This window comes from Myotis nattereri (genome assembly GCF_964212035.1).
Source record: "Myotis nattereri genome assembly, chromosome: Y".
Classification (NCBI taxonomy): domain Eukaryota; kingdom Metazoa; phylum Chordata; class Mammalia; order Chiroptera; family Vespertilionidae; genus Myotis; species Myotis nattereri.
The window spans coordinates 43,587,888-43,593,887 of NC_138094.1; the positions used below are offsets into that span (position 1 = coordinate 43,587,888).

At 47.1% G+C, this 6,000-nt stretch overlaps 1 pseudogene across 1 annotated transcript in view; it reads left to right on the forward strand.

Annotated features, from left to right (window-relative positions):
• The window catches only part of LOC308512515 (histone-lysine N-methyltransferase PRDM7-like), a 30,913-nt pseudogene extending 25,814 nt beyond the window's left edge, over positions 1-5,099 (forward strand). The window contains exons 8-12 of the transcript in view: positions 207-308; positions 507-778; positions 1,202-1,269; positions 2,358-2,551; positions 5,022-5,099. The product of the transcript in view is annotated as a histone-lysine N-methyltransferase PRDM7-like (transcript). The remainder of the gene's footprint in view (positions 1-206; positions 309-506; positions 779-1,201; positions 1,270-2,357; positions 2,552-5,021) is intronic.
• The last annotated feature ends 901 nt before the right edge of the window (positions 5,100-6,000 follow it).

A 6,000-nucleotide genomic window follows, 5' to 3' on the forward strand; every position in this document is an offset into this window, starting at 1 on the left:
AACCTGATAATGGGATCATCTAGAAACTAAAATTGAATCAGCCATCGGTAGTCAGTGTGGCGTACTAGTCTTTTAGTTAATGGAGAAAAATACCAGATACTATAAAGAACAGGTGATCATTTGATGGGAAGACATTGTGTGTTTTCTGACAAGTCAGGGACTCATGTTCCAGACCCACTTCGTTCACCAGCTCTTCTCTCATGTAGACCTCAGGAGAAAGGAGATCGAAGTGAAGATGTATAGCCTACGAGAGAGAAAGGGCCATGTCTACCAAGAGATCAGCGAGCCCCAGGACGATGACTACCTGTGTAAGCTCACCCTAACCAAGGAGCATGTTATGTCCTTGATGCAATAATTTCACTGGTCTTTGGGTGCCCAAATCATTCCCTTCCTCTCGTGACCGGGAATATAGGATTGAGGCTCACTGATGGGAGCTCTTTCTGAAACTCTTCAAGTGCAGTGACATGCACTGCACCCTGACTAATCCCTGTTGCTCTTGCCTCCAGATTGTGAGAAGTGTCAGAACTTCTTCATTGACAGCTGTGCTGTGCACGGGCCTCCTACGTTTGTAAAAGACAGTGCCGTGGACAAGGGGCATGCCAACCGCTCAGCCCTCACTGTGCCCCCTGGGTTGAGAATCGGACCATCAGGCATCCCTGAGGCTGGGCTTGGAGTGTGGAATGAGGAATGTGATCTGCCGGTGGGCCTGCACTTTGGCCCTTATGAGGGTCAGATCACAGAAGATGAAGCCACAGCCAACAGCGGCTACTCCTGGCTGGTGAGAACTTTACCTCTTCCCTGTCCTCTGGCTTCCCGGCCCTCCTGTGGCTTGGATTGCCCCACCTTCTACATGCTAGGACATGGATGGGGACCATATGGTTAGTTAGCTCTGTGTACTGGGCGGACTTTGCATGAACATGGAGCTCCTCTCTAAGGATCAGAGGGTAAATGGGAGCAAAGTGGTACAGACTCCTCCCTTGTGGGGCTCCTGCTTAGTGGACAAATTGACTAAGAAGTGTAGATGATGAGTAAGAAAAATGTCCTGTGATCACCATTGGCAGTTGAATCACCATGCAGGCTGAAAGAGATTTGATGACACTAGAATAAAGTAATTATTCTATTATATACACTCAAACTCACACACACACACACACACACACACACACACACACAGCCTTTAACTTCTTTTCCTGAAATGCAGATCACCAAAGGGAGAAACTGCTATGAGTATGTGGATGGAAAGGATACATCTCAGGCCAACTGGATGAGGTAAGGTCACTAGGCTTCTGGGTGCCGGAGAGGACACTCATGCCTCACAAACCACATGTCTGTCCTTCCCATCATGCCTCCTTAATGGTCTCCCTCAGTACTCTGTTCCCCCTTTTTCTCCATACAGTGATCTTTAACATCTAGTGACATTTAGGAAAAAAAGGAGGTAAAAGTATAGCATATGTCCTCAAAATAGAAGTCTCTACTTTGGGCACTGGGAAAAACCTTGAGGACCCTGGATTACTCTGTGATTTATCTAACTGACATTAGTTAAACACTTACTATATTCCAGTTTAGAGGAAGGAATTCATTACTTACACAGATCACACAATCCATGTCCCTAGGGAGGACTTACTGCAGACGGACATGAAACATTTTATTTCATAAACATTTAACTCTAATTTTCCTATTTTTCAACAAGTGCCTAGTGCCCACATAGCCTTGAACCAAGGATAATCTAAACCTGTGAGGGCAGCACATCATCCCAGACTCAGTTCTAACTAGAACTGGATGTTGGAGCCTGCAGAGTCATAGTGCTCATGGCCCTTTCCTGAGGGGCTCTCTTGTGTCAGGGGAGACAGATTATGAATAAACTAATATTGTTCTGTGTTATTTTTCTAAGAAAGAGAGACCTCGACATTTCTGTGGGAACCTGGGGGAGGCAACTGAATGATGCCTTCAATAAAGTGTGGGGAGACTCGACAAAGGCCTCTGAAGAGAAGGGAGACTTGGACTGAATGTTGAATGGTGTGAGTCCTAGAGCAAGCCCCGAGTCCTGGGGTGTAACACAGAACCTGACTTACAGCTTAGAGAAGCTAGAGGCCACCGGGTTTGATGGGGAAGTCTGGAATGAGGCTTTGGAAATGGCATTAGGCAGGATGAGCACTGTGAGCAGGACGTAGAGACAGGAATTCACATGACCTTGTGACAGAGGCTTGGACATTGAACAGAAGTTTCCCCAGGAGCATGTGGGTGGGTGCCATCAGTGCTGAGGGCCTTACGCGTCAGTGAGGATCTGGACACGATATGACAGGTAGTGGAAGCTCATCGCCTGTGGTTTTCTTTCCTTTCATCTGCCTCAACGCCAGGTACGTGAACTGCGCCCGGGATGAGGAAGAACAGAACCTGGTGGCCTTTCAATATCACAGGCAGATTTTCTACCGAACCTGCCGGGTCGTGAGGACGGGCTGTGAGCTGCTGGTCTGGTATGGAGAAGAGTATGGCCAAAAGCTGGGCATCAAGTGGGGCAGCAAGTGGAAGACAGAGCTTGTGGCCGGGAGAGGTGGGCACCACTCTTCTTCAACATGGAAAGAAAGAATTCTTAGAAGTTTTCATGCTCCAACTCTCAAGTAGAGTAAAATCCACTCTAGAGTCAGCAAAGCTTCAAATCAGATGCTTCAGAAATTGATGGCTCATCACATAGGTTTTTGATTCTTAAGAATAATTTTAATATTTTTATTTTTGTTCTAATTCTTAAAAATATGCTTTTATTGGTTTTAGAGACAGAGATGAAGGGAGAGGGAGAGAAATATCAATCTGCTGCCTCCTGCATTCTCCTTACTGGGGATCAAGTCCACCACCCTGACATGTGCCCTGACCAGGAATAAAACTGGCTACCTCTGGGTGAATGGGACAATGCTCAACCAACTGAGCCACAATGGCCTGGGCCAATTTGTGTTACATTTTTAAAAATACTTCATGCACAAAATGCACGGCATCATATAGTGCTGAAAAAATCAGAGCCAAAAAAAAAAAAAATGTTTCAGGTACTTAACCAGCTCTCTCATCAAGGTGGTTGTTTTTGGGTTGTTGTTTTTTTTAACACTTTAGCTGTTTCTTCTTCATTTACTGCATATTTCTAAATGAAATGTGTGTGTTAACATGCATTCATTCATTATTTTGTGACTTGTCATGTGAATTCCTACTCGGTGCCACACAGGGTTCTGGGAGCTGGAAATACAGATTAACACGATGATCAGAATCACTGCTCCTGAGCAGCTGGTTGGTGAAGGATGGAAGCCCCGGCAGACATATATGCATGTGCTTAATATCACACAGTGGTTAGCGCTTTGGAGAAAACGGGCCCAGGACAAGTGCCTAGGGATCAGTGTGAGGGGAAGGTGGGTGTGCCGGATTGCAAAGGTCAAGGGAAGGCTTTCTCAGGAGACAACATTTACAACAGTTGTGTCACAAGGTCCCAGGCAGAGGGAGTGGCTGGTGCAGGGAAGGAAAGAGGTGGGGTGTTGAGCTGGCTGAGGGCTACTCCCATCTCAGTCTCAGTACAGAGGGCAAGAACAGAGGTTGGACAGATGCCTAGCAGCCGGGAAATACAGTGCCTATGATCCAAGCTGAGATACTGGGGACTTTCTTGAGTGAGACGGGACAACTGAGCAGTTTTCCGCTGCAGAGTGGCATGTTCTAAAACTATGCTTTGTTAATTTTTGGGGGAAATAAACTTCAGTGGGGAATCCCCTCTGAGATTATTTCAACTCCCAGTGAGAGAGGAAGGCGGACTGGCTGGAGAGAGATGGGAGTCAGGAGTTTAAGAAGCAGGTTGGGGAAATATTTTTGTTGTTCTTGTTAATCCTCACCCAGGGATATTGTTCCACTGATTATTTTTTGAGAGAGAGTAGAAGGGGGAGAGACAGAGAGAGAAACATCAATAGCTTGTCTCCCACAGACACCCCAACCAGGGCTGGGGATTGAGCTTGCAACCCAGGTATGTGCCCTTGACTAGAATCAAACCCAGGACCCTGGAGTCCGCAAGGCGAAGCTCTATCTACTGATCCAAACTGGCTAGGGGATGGTTGGAAAGATATTCTGAAACAGGACTTTGTAGTGTATTTGAAGTAGGCTAACAATGAAAGAAATCAAGTAGGAATGCTGTGTGAGGAAGGACATATTTCCATTTTGTGATTTGTGGAAAACTGAGAGAGAAGCAATTGCTAGTTGGGGCCTATGGTTTCTCTATTTTTAAATATTTTTAGTGATTTGAGAGAGAGAGGAAGGGAAATGAAGAGAGGGATAGAAATATCAACATGGATCAGCTGCCTCCTGCTGGGATCGAGCACAGAACCTGGGCATGTGCCCTGACCAGGAATCAAACTGGTGACGTCCTGGTTCATGGGTTGATGCTCAACCACTGAGCTACCTGGCCAGGCCTGTGGTTTTTCTCTTTAACATGACTTAGAAGATACATGTATATGGAAAGGTCACAATAGTCCAACCCATATAAGGAGTGAAATGCCTTCTGATGGTCCTTGATCTGTAAGACCTTTTTTCTTTTCAATCCTCATCCCAGGATATTTTTCCATTGACTTTTAGAGAGAGTGGAAGAGGGAGGGAATTACAAAGAGAAATGTCGATGTGAGAGAAACACATTGACTGGCTGCCTCCTGCACACGCCCAGACCAGGGCCCAGGCTGGGGAGAAGCCTGCAACCAAGGCACATCCTCTTGATGGGAATCAAACCCAGGACCTTTCTGTCCACAGGCTGAGGCTCTATCCACTGATCCACACTGGCCAGGGCTGTAGAAAAGACTTTTGATATGGGGTCTCTGGATTTCTGAAGAAGAGTAGTGCAGACAAAGAAAAAGAAAAGTAGACAGTGAAGGAACACTTTGTGGGAGGCAGAACTTGCACTGTCAACACAGCTAGAATGATTCCGGGGACAGGTCTTACCAGGAGACAGAGCGTACGGCACAGGCAGGCTTGCCCACACCTGCCCTGACCAAAACTTTCTTCTCCAGCAGAACCAAAGCCAGAGATCCACCCATGTCCCTCCTGCTCTGTGGCCTTCTCCAGTCGGACATTCCTCAGCCAACATGTGAAACGCAATCACCCCTCTGAGATTTTGTCAGGAGCATCTGCAATAAAGCACATCCAGGCGGAGGTAGCTGGCCCAGAGCGTCAGAATCAACAGCAGCAGCAACAGACTGGTCCACATGGCTTGAATGACAAAGTTGAAGGTCAAGAGGTCAAATGGAAGTCCAAACCTTTGCTTAAAAGGATCAGGCACAGGGGAACTTCAAGGGCCTCTTTCAAGCCTCCAAACGGACAAACAGGGAGCTCCAGTGAACCTGAGAGAATAATGGAGGAAGAGCCCAGCACAGGCCAGAATGTTAACGCAAAGAACACAGGCAAATTATTTGTGGAAGTAAGAATGTCAAAAATTGTAACAATCAAGCATGGAGGGTGTGGGCAAGGCTTCAGTGATAAGTCACATATCGACACACACCAGAGGACACACTCAGGGGAGAAGCCATATGTGTGCAGGGAGTGTGGGCGAGGCTTTACAAAGAAGTCACATCTCATCAGACACCAGAGGGCACACTCAGGGGAGAAGCCCCATGTTTGCAGGGAGTGTGGGGGAGGCTTTAGATATAAGTCAACTCTAATCATACACAAGAGGACACACTCAGGAGAGAAGCCCTATGTGTGTAGTGAGTGTGGGCGAGGCTTTACAGATAAGTCACCTCTCATCAGACACCAGAGGACACACTCAGGGGAGAAGCCCTATGTTTGCAGGGAGTGTGGGCAAGGCTTTACACAGAAGTCACATCTCATCAGACACCAGAGGGCACACTCAGGGGAGAAGCCATATGTGTGCAGGGAGTGTGGGCGAGGCTTTACAGTGAAGTATAATCTCATTAGACACCAGAGGGCACACACAGGGGAGAGGCCATATGTGTGCAGGGAGTGTGGGCGAGGCTTTACACAGAAATCTGATCT